Source organism: Protopterus annectens, chromosome 9.part0 (assembly GCF_019279795.1).
Source record: "Protopterus annectens isolate FY-2018-M chromosome 9.part0, PAN1.0, whole genome shotgun sequence".
Taxonomy (NCBI): Eukaryota; Metazoa; Chordata; order Ceratodontiformes; family Protopteridae; genus Protopterus; species Protopterus annectens.
The window spans coordinates 1,407,899,223-1,407,920,215 of NC_056743.1; positions in this window are offsets into that span (position 1 = coordinate 1,407,899,223).

Below are 20,993 nucleotides of genomic sequence, written 5' to 3' on the forward strand. Positions count from 1 at the left end.
GAGGATTTAATAATTAAATTGAGGTGATCCTCATGTGCCTCTTTACCTTCTCATTGGGAAGCTAATCAGTGTGTACCAAACTCTGAATGATTATTTCATTTTTGGATACCACTAAACTTATACATATCAGTTTCCTCAGCTACTTGTTGGAGGGATGTTCTTGCTGAGCTCTTTCTGTCCCATTCCCCAGAGAAAAAAGTCAGACTGAATTCTGGAAGTGGGCAATACACATCACATATTGTATCTATGATGAGGATACTGATTTTTTCTCAGCACTGCGGCATACTACTAAGAAACAATATTAGACAAAAAAAAAGGCATTTATGGAGCAGTTCCTTGACTCTCAGTTCACAGTTTTGTTCAACTAATAAGTGTCCGTAGTAAATAGTGTACACTCCCATGTTTTCAAAGTAGCCACTCACCCTGCTGCAATGGCAACAAGTACTACTAGAGAAGTATCACCATCTGCAGTCATTCCTGGACACAGTTCAACCTTTTTATAAAGAATCTCTGCCATTCTTTTGTTGATATACCTTTGGGAAAAGGCCCAGAAGCTTTTGACTGCAGATTTGTTTTGTCCTTTGTGCTTTGCTGAGAAATTAGGGGAAAGTCAGCATTAACCCTGATCCAGGCATCCACACTAGCCATTCTGGAGAAGCAATGTTAACTTCATTAGAGGCATGACTAAAACGAGATGGCTTCTTACAGGCCAGGGTATGTGCTATCATTCAGCTAGTAGAAGATTTCTTTCTTAAGCCCTAACATTTCTCAATAGCCATCCAGTTGTCTACTTATACCTCCCAGACAGACAGACATTCAGTGGGAGAAGCTCATATGACTGAAAAGCCCATTATTGTCAGTGCACTGTGCAATAAAGAAGTAGTCAGAAATAGTTAATGGGGATTTTTGGTATGATGGTACTCTAAATAAAAAGGAAGGAAGGAAAGCGAAAACTACATAACTTGTTAAAAAAAAATTCTGAGCCCTCACAGGTACTAGAGGGAGGCATTTTAATTTAGAGGACACATTTGACCCCATGGTTACTTTACAGTTTTAAGTGTCAAACTGGGGTGTTCCATAGTGGGGAGGGGTGCTTTTCGAAGTTCATTGTTGCCAGGTGTGATGTTTTATCACTGCTGCATAAATGTTGGCATATAGGGAGAAAGGGTGGCTAAGAAAAGGAGCTTTTACTGCCTTCTTGGAAGCTTTCATCTTGAAGTTATACATAGTTATAACCTGTTATTGGTAGTTTTAGGTTTTAATAAAAGAGCAATTTTGTTCATAGCTGGAACATGTTAGGGATCTTGACTGGAAGACTTATATCACTATGTGCTACAGTGTATGTTGAAACAGTGTAAGAGAGATTTAAACTTTCTTTCTGGTGGACAAAATCAGTCCATTATTTCAGTTTAACTTTTATTACAAAGGCAGTAAGAATAGGTCGGTCGGTTAATCTTCAGCCATCACCCTACCAGTCTTACTAATGCCTGATAACCCCGAGTATAACCCTGTCCTTAACCTTGCCCTCAACCTTATCTTTCAAATATTCTTTCCATAACACTACCACTATTCAGACACATTTGGTCTGAATGTGTACTAGGGTTTTGATATTCAGATCCAGGAAAAGAATTGCATGTTTCCCTTTGAGATTTTTTACATTTAGACTTTGAGTTTTGCTATATGTTGATTTTCAGAATGCTGGCACTGGTCATGTCAGTGTTGTTTTTGCAACACATACTCCTGACACCATATGCCTGCATTTATATTACCATACTGGAACTATAGATGTTAAGTTGTCTATCTCGCCTTCTGTTCTTGCTGGTTGGGTTTGACTCGGCCATCTTCAAAAGCTCGAGAGCTGCTTACTGGCTTGAGGCCCCCCTATATCCCATGATGCCTGGCGCTAGATACCCAGATCTTTTTTGCCGCTTCTGCTACGAGGTTGTTCTACTGGCTTAGGTCGTATAAGCTTCTTTGTTATTACTGTTATTTACTGTTTTTTTCCTGTAAAAATTACTGTATTGTAGTGTAGAATTAGTCATTAGTTAGACTTTATTCATTGTAGTTAGTTTTTTTCCACTAAATAGCTTTCCCTTCCTAAGAAACTCATTTAAATTAGAGAGTTTCCCCTCCCCCCTTCTCTTCCTTTTCTACAGAAAGGTTCTTTCAGTTTGAGTTAGAGGTTAACCTTTCTTTTCTATCTCCTTTAAAAAAAAAAAAACTCTATAACCTGTAGTGTTAGGGATAAGTTTGTTTTTCCCTTTGGTAGTAGTACTTGTGTGGGTTGTGGTAACTGTAGGGTATTAATATTTTTCATCTGTTACCTTAACTTTTTGTGTGAAAACTTGTCCTTGGTTTTCTTCCAAGAATGTCCAAGGATCCAAAACCATCTGGATTCAAGAAGTGTGACTCATGCTGTCAGAAGATGTCTCTGACAGATGGTCACACTTCTTGTGTTTATTGTCTGGGCGCTGTGCACCTGCAGGACTCTTGCTCCATCTGTCATGCCTTCAGTCCAAGAGTCCTAAAGGAGCGCAAAAATAAATTGATTCTGAGGGGTCTGATAAAACCCCAAGATTCACCGTCGAAGTCTCAGCCGGTGGAATCTTCCAGGCCACCTAAACCATCGGCTCCCAGTTTGGAGCCGTCATTTGCTGAAGCCACACAATCGATACGTTCGGCTCCAAAGTCGCCCCTGCTCCAATCGGAGCGTAGTCACCGATCATTCCACTCTTCTCGGTCCTCTAGACTTATGGACCATGATTTGGAAAGAGTGGACAGTAGGCTCTTGAAGTCGCAGGCCCTTGCCAAAATGTTGTCCAGCCCTCCTCATCAGGAGTCTGCTCCATCCACAGCTTTTGATATTCCTCCTCAGACTCCTCCTTTGAGTTCGGAGCCGGAGTTCTTTGGGGTTCGAGTCGTGGAACCATCAGCGCTGATACCCTCCCTTTTGGTTCCTTCATTGGCTCTGATCCCTTCCATGGTACCTTCCCTGGAGGGATCTGGGTGCCGAGACTCCCTCGTCGGCTCCAAGGGGCGAGTGGCATCGGACCCTTGTCCGACCCCGCTCTCCCTCTTGGTGCTTCGGCACAGGTGAGCTCAGCTCCCACATCTGCCTCGGAGCCGTCTCCCTCAGTGCGGGGAGGGCTTTTGGTTTCGTCAGAGCCTGAGCCTTCTCTGCATCCGGGCACGGACGCCTTCGAGGTGATGAGGAGTGTGCTGGCCCCTGAGTCAGTCCCACAATCAACCCCATTGGCTCCTACCCCTAGGGTGCCTGCGTCAGCCTCTGCCCCTCTTCCAGACCCTAAGCATGGGGATCCAGCGCTCCAGGGCATCCCCTTGGGTGTATCCTCCTCTTCCGAAGCCTCCCCTGATCTTTCAGAGGAGCCACCTCGCAAGAGAAAATGCAAGAGGAAGCATGTTGGCTCCCCCGAGTCTATTGCATTGAATACCGACTTAGAGGAGTCGGAAGGGTCCCCAAGACCCCCCTCTGAAGACATCCTTGAGATGCTTAGGCAGAGGGGAAACTGGACTACTCTAAGCCCTTCCGAGGATGAGTTGGTATTCCTGGATGCGTTTGGATCCCGACCTTCCACCTCCTGGGTGTCTCCGCCTTTCGTCCCACTGATGTCTGTGGTGGCTCAAAAGGCGTGGACGGCTCCAGACACAGTGGAACCGACCACTAGAAGACCTGCAAAATTCATTACTGCCCCGCAGGACAAACAGTTCTTGACCAAGGGTGTCCCCGTTGATGCCATGGTGGTAGCAGCGGCCACAAAGAAGGAGTTGGCTGAAAATTCTTCATCTGTCCATCCCCCTAATAAGGAGTCCAGGATGATAGACAGATATGGGAAGCGGATGTTCTCTTCAGCGACCTTTTCCATGCGGTCCCTGAATTATCTGTGCCACTTTACCCGTCTTCAGAGGGATCTCCTGAAAGAGCTTGTAGATACCCTCCAAGATCCATCAGCTGAGGGGGCCCAGGCTAAGGTAGCCTCCCAGCTGGCGACTCTTAATTCTGTGGTAAACTCCTCCATGCGGCTCATTTCGTATGCTGCCGATGGTGCAAGTAGAGCCGCAGGCACAGGCGTGGCCCTAAGGAGACACACTTGGATGCGGCTATGTAACTTTGCAGAACCTTTCAGAGTGTCTTTCACCAACACCCCCTTTGATGGTTCCTCTCTCTTCGGATCACAGGTGAAAAATACCCTTACCAGGTGTGAGCAGGAAGGCAAGGCGCTCTCTGCTGTAGGAGTCCGTTTTTCCACTCCTTCCAGACCATATCCTAAGGGTCAGAAGAGTGGGAAGATGTGGTTCCAGAAATCCCAAGGAGCCTTGCTGGACACACGTGGTGAGTTTCCCTCCAGGGGCAGTGGAGGGAACAATAACAGACGCCACCCTCGTGGCAGAGGGGGTCTGCAAAACCAGGGCAGCAGAGAATCCTTCTCTGACAAGCCCTTCCAGCATCCCTGAAGGGTTGCCCGGCTGCTCACCTCTGGAGGCAGTTGGGGGAAGACTATCACTGTACCCAGGAGCCTGGCGAGACATAACACAAAACAAATGGGTACAGTCCGTCATATCCGGAGGCTACAGAATCTCCTTCGTTCGTACCCCCTTAAAGTCATACAAGTCCCTTCCAGATGTTCTACCCAATCTAAGGGACCAAGCAGTGCTGGAAGTCTCAAAACAGCTAAGAAAAAGGGCCATCCAGCAAGTCCCAGCAGACCAACAAGGATCCGGAATTTACTCAAGATTCTTTTTGGTACCAAAAAAGACAGAGGACTGGAGACCCATTTTGGATCTCAGCAGACTAAACAAGTCTGTACAAAGAACAAAATTCCGGATGGTCACGCTTCAGTCCATTTTATCCTTTCTGGGTCAGGACAATTGGATGTGCTCCATAGATTTTCAGGATGCGTACTACCACATCAAAATGGACAAGATTCCTTCGCTTCCGGCTGGGAGCCAGCCATTATCAGCTCAGAGCTCTGCCCTTTGGTCTCACCACAGCCCCCAGGGTGTTTACCAAATGTATGGCAGTAGTTAACGCTCATCTGAGACGGCAAGGATTCCAGGTGTTTCCATATCTCGACGACTGGCTCCTCACTGCTACCACCAGACATCTCCTTCTGCGAGCCAGAGACTGCACCATCGACACTTGCTCCAGGCAAGGTATCACAATAAATTTTGAAAAGTCTGCATTGTTGCCCTGTCAATCTATCACCTTTATAGGTGCAAATTTAAATACCAAAGACATGTTAGCGAGCCTCCCACCAGACAGGGTTTCAGTGATTCGTCAGCATGTCAAGGTTTTATTAGCATGCAAAAGGATTCAAGCCAGGTTTGTCCTTCAAATGCTAGGCCTCATGGCAGCAGCTATCGTACTTGTTCCCCTAGCTTGTTTTCAGATGAGGATTCTCCAGTGGCTTCTTTTCACCCAATGGTCCTTCCAGCAACTTCCCATGTCTTACACGATTATGATCACTCAGGCATTTAAGAAACACCTTGCGTGGTGGATGGTCTCCACATCAGTGCTCCACGGCAGACAATTTGTTCTTCCCCCTCCAGTGGCTACAGTGACCACGGACGCCTTCCCTGATCGGGGGAGGGGGCATTATCAGGGCAGAAGAGTCCAAGGCACCTGGCAACCTCACGAGTATCATCTGCACATAAATGTCTTGGAGATGAGGGCCGTGCTCTTAGTGTTGCAGTCTCTTCAGGACTCTCTTCCTACCGGGACCATTGCAGTGTTATACATCAACAAGCAGGGCGGAACCGGGTCCTACCCCCTATGTCGAGAAGCACTCAGACTCTGGCAGTGGGCGATTTCTTCCCAACGGTTTCTGATTGCAACGCACATCCCTGGGAAGTCCAACGTTATAGCAGACAGACTGAGCAGAGCAATTCTCATGCCTCACGAGTGGTCTCTGGACCAGGTGGTTGTGGACCAAATCTTCTACAAATGGTGCCAACCTTGCTGCGACCTTTTTGCAACTCCCCTCATCAACAAGTGCAGCAATTTCTTCTCCCTCCTTCCACTCCCCGGGCATCCCCCCAGAGATGCGCTAGTCCACGATTGGCCCCAGGGACTTCTTTCCCCCCATACCGAAATTGATTCAGAAGGCTGCCGTTTCGGGTTGCAAAATGATCCTCATTGCTCCTTACTGGCCTTGACAAATATAGTTTCCGTTCCTGCACTCCTATCTTCTCGAACAGCCCTGGACTCTGGACCTAGTTCCCAGACCTCCTGATTCATTAATCGGGCCGGCTGCACCAGTCACTGCACACTCTCCAGCTCACAGCGTGGTTGCTCCACTTCCAACCGTAGCCAGGCTCCCAGATATTTCCCCATCTGTGAGAGAAATCCTTTTGTCATCACACAAGTCTACGACCAGAAAAACTTACGCTAGTAAGTGGAAATGTTTTTCTTCCTGGGCAGAGGCAAAAAGCATAGACCCCTTTTCAGCCCCAGTGCACTCCATTTTGGAATTTCTAGCAGAACTCTTCCACGCTGGTTCTGCTTCAACTACAATTAGAGTCCACTTAGCAGCAATTTCAAATTTTCACATTGGCCTGTCGGAAAACAATGTCATGTCCTATAAGCTGTGTAAAGCCTTTTTCAAAGGAACCACTCTGCTCAGGCCCCCAGTGAGAGATCGTCCACCACTGTGGGATTTAAACTTGATTTTAACTTCGCTGATTTTGCCCCCTTTTGAACCTGTAGCTTCTTGTTCGCTGAAGTTCTTATCTTGGAAAACCCTCTTCCTGGTAGCTATTACTTCAGCCAAAAGAGTTTAGGAACTACAGGCTCTTTCTGTCCATCCCCCATACCTCATGTTCCACAATGACAGGGTTGCTCTTAGGACTAATCTGTCTTTCCTTCCTAAGGTCTCTTCAGAGAGTATGTTGAATCAGTCCATAGACCTTCCTGTGTTTTTCCCTAACCACTCCAACAGGGCGGAATATAAGTTGCATCAGTTAGATGTTCACAGGCAGCTACTCTTTTATTTGCACTGAACCAAGGACATTAGAAAATCAGATCAACTTTTCCTGTCTTATGTAGTAGGTAAACAAGGTCTTCCGGTCTCCAAAGTAACCTTATCCAGGTGGTTGACTTCTATCATCACATTCATATATCAACTGAGGAATAAAGAATTGCCAGTTAAACCAAAAGGTCACTCCACCAGAGCTTTAGCTACTTCGGTGGCCTTTCAGGCTAGGTTGCCATGGAATCTATTTGTGCTGCGGCTACATGGGCCAACCCACATACTTTCATTTTGCATTACAAGTTGGATTTGGTTTCCAGGAGCAGAGCTGACATTGGTTCCACTGTTCTGAAGAGTCTTTTCCGATGAGCCACCCAAGTTTTTAGGTGCTAGGGATGCTGTCCCAACCAGCAAGAATAGAAGGCGAGCTAGACAACTTAACATAAAGAAGTTATGTACCTACCATAACGTTCCATGTTAGTTGTCTTCTTCTTGCCTTCTTTCTTGTGTCCCACCCTCCAACTAGTGGACCGAGAAGAGTTCTTCTTGATTTTTCACCTGCTGAGTCTTCTCTGGCTATTCCTTTCTGACTAGTAGTCTCTCCAGTAGGATTTATTCATTCTAGGATAGGATTCCTTTATTATTATGTCTGCAGTTAGACTTACCAAATGAGATCTGGGTATCTAGCGCCAGGCATCATGGGCTATAGGGGGGAGCCTCGAGCCAGTAAGCAGCTCTCGAGCTTTTGAAGATGGCCGAGTCGGAGCCGAGGATCGGCTCCAAACCCAACCAGCAAGAAAAAAGGTGAGAAGAAGACTACTAACATGGAACGTTATGGTAGGTACATAACTTCTTTTTCAGCATGAGTGGTAGTCTGTACTCATGAGCTGTCATTCATTGGATGAAATATTGAACAAGGATTTTATTCATGATACTGTGGTAGTGAACATTAAGAATTCTATAACTCTTCACACTGAAGAACATAGACACTTTTGTTAAAATTGGCATAAACACAAACAAAATAAGATAAACTAAGCTGTAATATAACGCTTTTATTTTTTATACATTCATAAAACATCACACCCCAGGATTTAATAAATCCGTGTAGGCACAGTGTAGAGTCCACAAGGAATGTTACCATGTCTGTGTACATGGTTCCCCCTCAGCAGTACGCTATGCATATTAATGATGATGCATTGCCGAGGGAGAGATGAGGAACATGGTTATCAAATTACTGCAGGGGAGTCTGTGGTGATAACCGTATCTGCAGAGGAGTAGGAGATGCATTGTGTGTCCTAGTGTGTTATTTTTATGTAATTTTTTTTTTTATAAAAAAGCATGTTTGCGGAGCACAGAGAGCAGCAATGCTAAGTGGCACCCAGACATCTAAAAATAGAAACCAGATGTATTTAATTATTTATTTAAATGTATGTTTAAGAATATCTGAGTGTGTTTGTGTAGCTCAGTGCTCAGCACTGCTTATAGGTAGCTCAGTGTTATATGTAAAATACACTTGATGTTTGAAAATCCAAATAGCTTAATGGGAAAAGTCATGTCACCATGTGTAGTAGGTCCAGGGTTTGAATACATGGAAAGTGAGTAAGTATTTAATTTTAATATACACATTTTGCAGACTAATTTAAAATATAGCTCCGCTGTGCTCTGCTAATCTCTTCTGAGACCTGCTAAGACTTGCTAAGCACTGCATAAACATCCTAATGGCTGCCAGTGTTTATGTGCTGCTTGGCTGGTTTTCGCACTGCTAAGCTCCACTAAGACTATGGTTCTGCAAGCTTTTGCACCTCTCAGCTCAGCTGCACTAGTTTGCATGGAGCTAAGCGACACAGCACTTTTTTGAACATTCACCAATGACATGTAGGGGTGGGGAAACCGCCTATATTAAACCCAATAGGCAGGAATACAGCAGAATCCATTGGAGTTATGTCTGTGAAGGGTACTGTTGCTGGTGTTGGTGATGCGTGCTTTCGGGCACAGAGTTGGGGTATTCTGGAGTCCAGGGTCATAGATGGACTCATAGTAAAAAAGCATGAAGACCGGCTGCTGCAGGGAGGTTTCCAGGGCTCAGAGTGTAAGGCAGAGGCCTGGGATTGGCTGGCCAGAGAACTCGCCAGTGTTTCTGGTATCCTCCACACAGGTGAGCAGTGTCATCATCACCTTGACAACCTGAAACGAAGAAAGGGGGAACTCTTGGACACATGGGTCCAAGAAGCTTGGGCAGGGAATGCCCCACAAGTATGTAAGTAAATTTATCTCTATTTCACCAATATCTAATATGAATGTCTACAAAACTGGTATGCATAGTGGTATGCTCCTCCCCCAACAGCTGCAGAAGAGAGGGCTTACAATGTAGAGTTGCACACTGGGTGCCTGTCCAGGTTACGCTGTGCGCGCGATGAGTACAGGTGTATTATTCTAAGTGTAGTGATATAAGCAAGAAAGGGTAAAGTACTGACTGCATTAAAGTATATACAATAAAGTCTGTCATGCAGTTGTTGTGGAATTAGAGCTGTTTTGAAAGAAATGAATAATGCCAACTGTTATGCAATAAAACATGAAACAATACCAGTAACTGCATTAAATTATATACAATAAAGTCTGTAGTGCAATAAATGTGGAATTAGAGCTATATTGCAATAAATAAATAATGCCAACTGTTCTGCAGTAAAACATAAATCAGTACCAATAACACCAAGGAAAATTGCATCAGGATTGTCTTGTTGTAACCATTGCAGTAGAGCTGTATGCATTCAGGCTGTAAGGTAAGGTGCTGCAGTCAAGTATAACACTGTAATAGCTGTAGAATGCAAATCTGATGGCTGCCAGTTGTATCGTCTAACACATATAGTACTGTTCAAGGCTGTCTGCAGGCCAGTATTGTTCACATAATGCTCATCTACAAACATCAGGTAAGCAAGGTATATGGGTGAGGTAGCCCACTCCGTGATCTGATATTGTTTGTTGACTTCACAGATATTTCAACCCACTAACAATAAACTGTGTACTCCACCATTGTTAGACTGATATATAGCTTACCTACTATCTGTGTTATTCTTGTATTTCATGCATGTGTGTTCTACTGTCACTGCAGTCTAGTATAACATTGTAGTAGTACTGCCAGGTCATAGTTTGGTTCCAGGTAAGCTTTAGGCAAATATCACTCAGTCAGTAATCAGCCAGTAATCATTAAATCCTCTGTATATAGTACATTTTACCACACACAGACCAGGGTTCGAATCCAGTGTTAGGTAGCACTAAATATTAACAGTAGCAGTCATGTAGTGCTCACAGATTCTTTCTTCACAGGAACTACAGGTAAATGGGTGAGGTAGCCCATATTATGAATAAGATAATCTTGTGTTTAGATTTCCCAGACTGTTAAAATCATTAGCAAGAATGTGAAAAATCAGCTATGGCTGTATGCCTGGAGTGTCTGTCAAAAGTTGATGCAGTCTCAGTCACTGCTGTTGGATTCTATTTCCATGGCTGCCAGCCAAGGAATGACTGCTGTTTAGTGTCTGTACTGTACACATACATGTCTCTCAAGTGCCACAATTTCATGTTATGTAATTAATAGTGCATAATCCGCCTGTTAAAGGAATACCATGGCAATGAAGGAATACCATGGCAATGAGTACTACCATGGTAATGAGTACCTAGATTGCAAAGTTTCACTATTTCAGCACACATAACACCTTAGTAGTTATATAGGTCCACCTGATGTGCAAGTGTTCTGTGTAGGTGTGTACCTGCAGTTGTTACTGTTTGGCCCATAGTGTCTCATGCATACAGCTTGAGAGGTATATACATGCTACATCAGCTACAAGAGACTTGCACTCACTGTAAACATAAAGAAAATACAGACCCATAGAGTAGATAGTCGTACTGTTGTCAAGGAAGTACGCTGCAGTGTTACTAACAGACTGATTTTCTTTCTCTCTCCACCCCTTATCTTCATTTATGTATTTATTACTCTTATTCATTGCTTATAGTTTACTGTTAACATATGTTGTTACATTAACTGTATACTGGGGTATGTGTTGTTATTATGTATTATAACGGCTGCATATTGACATATCTTGTTAAATGATCTATTTTGTTGGCCTTATGCTGTAACTGTTACTGGCATGCTGTTATGCTGACTGTTCTTTTATTTATTGTTGTGTTTCATATAGGTTGCATTGATATGTAATTGCGTTATTTCCAATGTTCTACCATGCTGTTATTACTAACAATGTTTTCTTAATAACTAAGCTATACTTATTGCTGTACCTCCATTATCACAGCACGTTGGGGTAGGCCATTTCCTGGTGATCCACCCACCTTGCCTTGACTAGCCATGGCACCAGGTCCTAGCATGTCTAGGACCCAGGCCGGTGGTGCCCCCTCTGCTGCCTCTGCACCACCTGCGGCATCAAGTGGAACCACCTCAGGGAATGGGGCCCGACCTCCCATGGGAGTGATTGCAGAGGGGCTGCAGTCACCCAGAATCAACTGCCGGTTATGGTGTGCAGGATTGTTCATCAGAGGTATGAATGCTGCCTGCACCAGATTGAGAGCATGCTGGTTGATCTTGTGGGGCAGGTTTGCCCTGGTGCCCAGCCTTCAGCACAGCTACCCTTGGGGCAGTAAATGAGCAGTGTCGACTGTCCCATGGATGGGGACGTGAGTCATGCTGCTGCCATCTGGAGGCACATGTGACTTGGTTCCATAACATCCTCCCCATCCAAGGTGTTTACCCCTCCCTCATGTGTCACACAGTGCCCCCTGTCTGCTGTCTTGTCTGTCTGCAAGTGCATCCTCTCCTACTCAACGTACCTCCCTACATGTACCTGTGTCCATTCCCCTACATTCCACTCTCATCTTTAAAAAAAAAAAAAACGGACACCTATCCCAAAAAAAAAAAAAATCACCCCATACAGAGCTCTCCATGTCACACACATTGTGTTGTCCTCATCACTCTCTCTGGGGTTTGAGAGTCCAAATTCATTTACAAACTCTGTCAAAATGCACAGCTGTTGCTATACAGGATATGAATAGCTGTGGGTCTTTCCTACACCCTTCCTGCACATCCCTAACTGCCTTTCACTGAACTTTCCCCCATTCTTGCTCCCATTTCACCATTTTCCTATCACCCTCCTTTTTCTTTTCTTTATATTTTTTTAGTGTGGGTTTGCACGGAGCTAAGTGAAGTGGTGCAGTGCACTGCGCCGCTTCGCTTGGCCATACCTAAATGTGTTTAAATAATTAAATGTGTTTTTTGCATTGTCTGACACATTTACAAAATTAACACTTATGCCAAGTTTCAAACCTGGGCTCCTCTCACTTAAATCTCACTGCATTAACCTACAATACCACACAGATCTGATGTAAAACAGGTGTTTCCAGGAAAACATACTGATTGCCACATGCAGTAATTAGGCATGTAACTCAAATAAAACTGAGAAAAATGGGAGTGTACCTTGAACTCTGATGCAATAACACACCAGTAGACAGCCAAAGATATAGTGGATGCAGGTGAGGCCTGCAATAGCAGGTGTACGTGCCCTTTTATCAGCAACTTGTGGAAAGACACCTGTTAAGGCAGCAGTGGCAAAATACATGTACAACTGGGACCCTCGTGCAGACATACAGCCATATAAAGCCATGCACTTACTGATAGATGTAGAAATGTTTCCCACAGCTTGTATATGTGCACATATATTTTGCAAATGCACACACTTTTGCAGTGACTGTGTGGCACAGTCTGTTAAATGCCTTGTATGCAGGATATTTTGCCACTCACAGTCCCAGGTTCAAATCCAGTTTTGTCTAGCAGTTCAATTACATTATTGTGAAGACAGCAAGTAATGACCGAGTCATGCAATCCTAATCTGCACAAGTTACTGCGAGTTAATGAACTGCTACTAACTTTTGCAAGTTAGAGGCCTGCAGGTAGAGACACACTACACATATCAGTATAGCCTAACTGTATGTTGCATACCACTCTGTTATTGGCACTGTTGCATAACAGATGTACCTTAATTACATGTCTCGATTGGACTGTAGAGGGTATGTCTACCCTGGCTCTGCCATAGTGATAGGCACAGTTAAACGTACAGCTTGCTGTCCTCAAAAGTGTCCACACTCCCCCCCTATGTGAGCTACGCTGCAGCAGCAGCCTGTAGCATACACAGCTGTATGTAAAAGTAGCTTCTACAGACCTACCATGCCTCCCAACATCCTAGAACAAAGGATCCGGACAAAGCCAGATGCAATGGGGGGGCCTAAGGCCCACAGATGGGACATGTGTAATGGTTTGCATATTCTGATGGGTATGAAGTCTGACACTCAAGTGTTTCTCTTTCCTTTCTGATCTCAACCTACAATGTTTGCCAGTGAACTGCCAGATGACCACTATGTCACGGGACACTGACCACACATGAGGTGAAACTGAGGACATACTCCATAAATCTCTACAGTTGACAGTTATAGTACCTATACTCTGTGATGTTGTACTCTCCACACCTCAGTGATGTCCATCTTAACAACTAAGAAAGGGGCCCAGGTTTACATGAAGGCCTTGTATATTGCACTGTGGTGGCTTATCCCTGGTCAGCGATAGTGCAATTCAGCTGTTTTAGCTGCAGGTAGTAATTCTAAGCCACAGATTGGTGCAGACGAAATTACTTGCTAATGAGCAGTACCTTAAAAAGGCAAGCAGCTGCTTATGGGGAACAGCTCTGTATGAGACTTCACTCACATGGAGAGCGGATTTCAATAACTATACCAGAAGCAAAGTTCAAAAAAGGAGCATTGCACTCCAGCAGGTATGTAATAGATTTCTCCATATAACAGAATGTGGATGGGAAGATGGGAGGTATGGAGAATAGAGATTACAACAATAAGCCTGTCTTAGATCTATGGAAATGATGAGCCAGTGATACTTTGCTGTCCTCCACCTACAGGCATGCCTCTCATTGTGTCTGATTTTTATTCACATCCAGCTCTGCCCCTGTCAGCCCCTCCTACAACGGTTGGCTGTTTGAGGAAAGCTAGTGGATTACACACAATACATAGTGACAGTGAGTAAGGGTGTACACTCATGTAATGTCAAATGATGTAATGTAATTCATCCCCTCATTCAGTCACCATCTCACATACATAGTTCTGATATTTTAAAAGTGTCCCAGAATGTCCCAGATGTACTCTGGCTAAGTCCCTGTTTCTGTTGACATATGTTCATGTTTGGTTGATGGCGATGCCTAACATAACTGTCAACCTCTTACAGCATAAAACCAGGACAAAGCCATAATTTATGGGGGGGGGGGGGCAAAGGCCCAAACTCAGCAACAGTGTTTCAGTATTTGTCAAAGATCCACAAGTTTGTGTGAAAATGACCAAAACTATGAGGCAAACATCCTGACATTCTGCAAACATTTGTATAGTTGAGAAGTATGATGCCTGCAGGGAACATATACTACAGTAGGTTTTCATTGTTTTCTGTCATTGTGGCACACTGGTGCTAGACTATCTCCATACAGTTGTTGTAATAGTACATTGTTAATTGAAGTGGGATTTTGCCCATAGGGGACACACCACAGTAGATTGCAATGCCTGGGTGTTGGAACATGAATCAGAATCTGCCACAGCACACAGGGACATACCCCATTATTGATACTATCTTGGTTGTATCCACACATGTAGAGTGTTGACAGACTGTGGGGTATGACCTGTGGAGGAGCAGTGGACAGTGCAGGCCATTATGGGTGTGCTGGATCTGTACATAGTGGATCTCCACATGTCTGGTCCTGTAATGTGTACCCCTTTTGCTGTCTTTCAGGAGCCATGTATCGCCAAAGACATGCTCCCTTCTCAGAGACGGAGAATGATGTGAAAGTGGATGGACTGAGACAGCACCATCACATCTTGTTGTCCTGGGGGAGGCATAATTGGGAGCAGTGGGCAGTATTGTGGGCAGACATTGTTTGGGATGTGAATAAGATTGGCCGACAGGACCTCTGACACCAGGTCACAGACATGCTGAATGCTGCATGACAAAGGGCAGCTGATGTTGCCAGGGATCATGCCGCCACCGGTGAAGGCTCTGTGACAGAACATTCGCTCACAGCCACAGAAGAATTCCTGGTAAACCTAGCAACACAGAACAATTCCCAGGCATCCATCACAACATACATCATGGAGGTGGGTGCCACAGTGTCCACAGCAGATGAGCATCCAGGTAAGCATACTGTGTTCACCAGTGTAATACTGTATCAGTCGTGGCAGGCTTTATGACCTTTACATAGGTGTTAGGCTATCTGCATTAAGGGGGGGGGTCAGGGTTTATGCAGAGTTGTGCATGCATTCTCAATGTCAGCAATCCAGCCAGTATCACACTAGTTAGTGTACATATGGATATAAGCACACATTACCTTGTAGTGCTGCATTTGGTGGTGCTGACAATACCTCTCCCTCACCCTTTCATAGGTCTGTCAGGAGTGGCCCAAGTCCATGGTCCTGTATCTGGCAAGTGTGATACATTTTTATATGGATCATATATACCCTATGGAGGTTAAGGGCCGCCATATTATCCTATGTACAAATATTGTGTTTACCCAGAGTTGAATATTTGTATGTTCCATTCTGGAACAGGTGTATTTGAATGACCATTGACATGTCTACACTTATATTTATGAGCGGCTACACAGCCTGGTATATATGAGGCAATTACTTCAAGGTGTCAGTTAAAACAAAACAGAGAGATGCTACATACCTGAGGCAGTGACACTAAAAATGACGTATCATTCACAAGATAGGTGTACTGGGTTTTATGTGTAGGTCTACCATGTATAGTGTCATATTTCATACCTTATAGGCAGATTGTACTGGTAACTTTACCTGGATGTGGCTGATGTGCATGTTATAATGGGCTTGACTTGTCTATGTATGTTAGTTAAGGTTGTTTGTTGTGCATGGGAGTGGAGATGAGAAGATGTGTGACTGATAATGCAGTTTTGGATCCTTATTTGTATGAATTTGTGTGGCTTTCCATACATAAAAGTGCAGGTAGTAATGTACTGCTTTTGACTTGGTTTTCACAGATGATCGGGGGGGTTGGAGTCTTTCCCCCTCACAACCTGATGTCAGTGTCTCAAAGGACTCTGATGATGACGGATGCCATAGTAAGGCACAGGTGGGGTTGTTGGGGGCTGAATGTCTCCCATATGTTGACATCTGTGTTATGCCCTCATTGTCACTGCAAATAGTCAGTATGCCCACACATATCCAGTCCCCAGAGTCCACAGATATTGGACAATCAGAGGGTGACGACATTGAACAGGACATTGTGGCAACTATGGCATAAGTGAGTGCAGACACTAGCCATAGCTAGAGAGCTGGCTAGGTCCCACACAGGTAGATTGCCAGGGGTGCCACATCACAGGTCACTTGGTGCATGTTTTGGGCAGTTGTGGAGGCACAGGCACGTTCTGAATGACACACAAGACAAATTTATTTATTTATTTATTTTATTTTACATTTGTTGACCGGGCTAGTCCAGCTGGATATATGTCCATTTTCAGTGGAGGCCCGGGGAGAAAAGCTCCACAAATTACAACAACATAAAAGGTCAAGACAAAGACAATAACAGTATAATTTGGTACATAAGTTTTAACAATTATAGTACAAGCCTAAGATTATATATTTTATATTTCAGTAGGAAAAAGGAAAAATTTATCTAAGAATAGATGAATAAGACTAATACATTTGTATTAGAAATGGTGTAGTACAAATCTTTATAACATATTACAAAATTAGATACACCTAGTAATTTATGATGAGATACTAAGGTCTCACAAAACCTAAGAAAGAAAAACACTAGAGATCAATAGATAGAGTATAGAAGAACAGCAAACAAGGATGAATTTCTAGTGTTATTTAACACATAGGTTGTGATACTATATGAAGGTGTTTGATCATTCCACAGTATATACTTATTTACATGAGAAAAAATCCTAAGGAAGGTTAAGCTCACTAAAAATTAGTGAGACAACACAAGATCATGATAGGCTAGGAATTGTGGGAGTCTAGTTAATAGTTAGGTACTTAGTCTGGGTTAACACAGGGCATAGCCAGTGTGATTTGAGGTAGGGTTTAAGCTTGCTTTTAAATAAGCTGACATAGGATATTGAGGTTAGCTGGCTTGGGAGGATGTTCCAGGCTTTACCTACTGTATTGGAGAACAAGGTGTCACCAGCTAAGTTGTTGGATTTTGATATTTGTACAAGTAGGTTATTAGCTGAGTGTAAGGTCTTGAGGTTATTATAGGGGATGACTAGGGATGTAAGTATGGGTGTATTTTGAGGTAAATACAGGATCTTATGGGCTACTATTAATTGATTGAAAAGTATTAAATTTGGCAGCTCTAACCATCCTAACTGATTCAGATTGATACAGTGATGAGTTCTATAGGAGGACCCAGCTGCAAATCTGGCAATATTGTTGTAGGAGGATGTAAGTTTACTTAGATTACTTCTACATATTTTGGTATAGATAGGGAGGCATAGAGTAAGGTAGAGATGAGGTGGAGTACGAGCAATAGTAACCCTGGCTGGAGGTGTAAGAAAGGGTTTTATTCTATAGAGGGAACCTAGTTTCTTGTTTACTATTTTTATGGTGTTATTAATGTGAGGTTCAAAGGACAAGTTGTTATCTATTAGTACCCGAGTAGTTTGGTGGTTGGTTCCGAGATATTATAGTTCCATCATTTGAAGTAATAGTAAAGTTAAGTGGGAGGTTCTGGGTGGGGGTAAATAGTAGCATTTTGTTTTTGGGGTTAAGGATAAGACGTCTTTGTAGGAGCCAGTTTTCAACTGTACTAAAGGTCATTTGGGTTAGTGACTGAAGTTCTGATTGAGAAGCAGCAGCGCATATGAGTGTGGAGTCGTCAGCGTATTGGATACAGTCAGCTTGAGGAATTACAGAATGAAGGTCATTTGTAAAGCTGGAGAAGAGTAATGGGCCTAATATAGATCCTTGTGGGACCCCTAGAGTGACTGGGACGTGGGAAGATAAAGTATTTTCCCATAGTACAGCCTGTTGCCTGTTATGTAGGTATGATTGGAACCACTGTATAGTATGGTTGTCCAATGACAGGTTTTTGAGTGTGTCTATAAGGAGGTGGTGATTCACCATGTCAAATGCTTTGGACAGATCAATAAAAACAGCTGAGGATAGAGTATCAATATTATGATTGCTGCTAATATGGTTAGTGAAGGATAAGAGAGCAGAGGTGGTGCTATGAAATGGTCTAAAGCCATGTTGACAGGGTGCTAATAAATTGTGATCGAGTAGGTAGGTTAACAGTTGTATGTTTATACATTTCTCCATTATTTTTGCCAAAGGAGATAGAATAGCTATGGGCCTATAATTGGACAACTCTTTGGAGTTACCGCCCTTATGCAGGGGAATTATGTGAGAGACTTTCCAGATTAGGGGAATAGATCCTTCAGAAATAGTTCTGTTAATGAGGACGGATATGGGGTAGGCTATGACTTTAGCAGCTTTTTGCAAGTATTCTGCAGGTAATTTATCAGCAGAGGGAGTAGTGGGTTTAAGTTTCTGTATGAGGTTACAGATAAGTGAAGTGGGCACTGGCTGAAAATGAAATTGATGAGAATTATTGGTAAAGGTTGTGGCAGAGCCTGAGATGCTAGGGGATAGCTGGTTGGCTAGGGATTGTATGGTTTCAGTGAAAAAAGTATTAAATGAGTCAGTTATTTGGATGGGATTGTTGTGATCAGAGCCGGAGGGAGAGGGAGTACTTGAGCATCCAGGGTGTAGTAGGTTATTGATACCTCCCCAGAATTTTTGGGGATTATTTTGGTTGGTTTGTTGTAGTTGGTAGTAGTAGTTTCTTTTATTGGCTAATATGGCTTTTTTTGTTTCATTTCTTAGCTGTCTGAATTACAGGTGGTCTGAGGAGCTTTTTGTTGAGCGCCATATGGCCCATTGTTTATTTCTTTGGAGGATTTTTTGTTTGGTCGTTTTAGTGAGCCATGGTGCTGGTTTGGTTCTAATCCTAACTTTGCGTAATGGGGCATGACTGTCTAAAATGGTTAGAAATTTAGAGTTAAAGTATTTCACGGCATTATCTATTGGGAGGTATTTCAGGGGTGACCAGTCACAGGTGACTAGTTCAGCTTGAAAGTGAGCAGGGTTAAAATTTTTGGTAGTGCGAATAGTTCTACAGATGGCAGAGTTTAGGATGACAGTTTTTGTTCTGATTAAATAGGTAAGCAAGTGATCACTTATGTCCTCAGGGAGGGTGCCTGTTTTATAGTTTAGTTGGGGGTATTCGTGAGTATCCAGTCAAGGGTACTAGTTTTGTTGTTAGTTTTATTGGTGCGGGTTGGGATGTTATAGTTTGGGTAAAACCATATAAGTTGATATGAGTAGAAGGCTGCTCAGATATACAGGAGTTCCAGTTAATGTTAAAATCTCCAAGTATAATGGTTTCTTGGGGGTAGTTACTTGAGAGCCAGCTGAGGATAGCCTCTAATGTGTTGATGTTATTGCCTGGGGGAAGATAGACACATGATAGATATGTGGCTTTGCTTTTGTTAAGCTGAACCTTAGTTAGAAGAATTTCTGCATTGTTGCAAAGTGGAGGTTTGGAGTCTAACAAGGTAACTTGTAATCCATTCTTATAAAGTATGGCTACGCCTCCTCCTTTTTTAGTGTTATGGTCACGTCTTATGATATTATAGCCAGGGGGTAGAACTGCACTGTCTTGTATTGATGGATTAAGCCATGTTTCAGACAGACAGAGGATGTCAAAGGAATAAACATCAATAAGGGCATGCAGGTGAGCTATTTTGTTATTGATGCTACAAATATTAAGATGAGCTATCAGGAGAGAGTTGGGGGGCTTGGTAAGTTTCTGTGTTATTGAATTTGTTGGTGTATCAGGCTGTGTAGCTGTGATAGCGGTAGGACCTGGGTTAGGGTGTATATCACCATCTAACAGGGAGTGGACCTGAACTTTTAGAATGAGTTGTAGAAGTTTAAAAATTAGGTTCTTATTTTTTCTAGCTAATGGGTTACATTGAGAGATGTGATGGAGTTTATGAAATATGGCTGCTGAGTACTTAGCTGAGCTGGGGAGGTTGCTAACACTATGAGTGGAGCTGGGGGTAAGGACAGAGGTGTGTGTGATGTGGGTATGCAGTCCTAGGAATCTATGGTGTTCGTAGAGAGTAAGTAGATAGGGAATGATAAGTATAATTAGGTGTAGTAATAAAGGTAAGGGTTTACAGGATCCTTGAGCCATTTGTTTAGGTTAAGGTGGTTAAATGTAGGGATATTTGTGGATAGAGTGGTATGGTAATGGATAAAGGTAAATGAGTGATGGTTCTTTAAGGGGGAGGAGATAGGGGTAAAGTGAGAATATAATAGAGGTAATAGCACTTTAAGGGGAGGAGTTAGAGGTTGGTCCTAATGCATAGGGGTGTAGCAGTTAGAGTATAAGTTTAGGACCACTGGGGTCGGGTGGGATTTGGGGGCAGGGTAGGGGAGCAGAGTGAGCCCGCAGGGCGAACGGAGCGGGATGAGCCACAGAGGAGTTCACCCTAGGAAAACAATCAGAGGAGCAGTAAGCAAAGGTAAGTAAAGCAGCAGAGGGTAAGGTGACACAATGCCTTGATAACAGAATATGCAGAGAGGGTTGGCAGTGAAGAATATTAGAAGAAAGAAAGAATAGAGTGGGAGTATTAGCTCTTCCAGAATATTAGAATCCAAGAGCCTGTAAGTTACTTAAAATTGGAGCCAAAAGTACATAAAAACCATTTATTGTGAACAAAAGGTTTTAGCGCTTTCATCTCATTATAGAGACTTCATCAGATTTCTGATGAAGTCTCTATAATGAGATGAAAGCGCTAAAACCTTTTGTTCACAATAAATGGTTTTTATGTACTTTTGGCTACAACTATTCCTTTACGTCCTGGATTC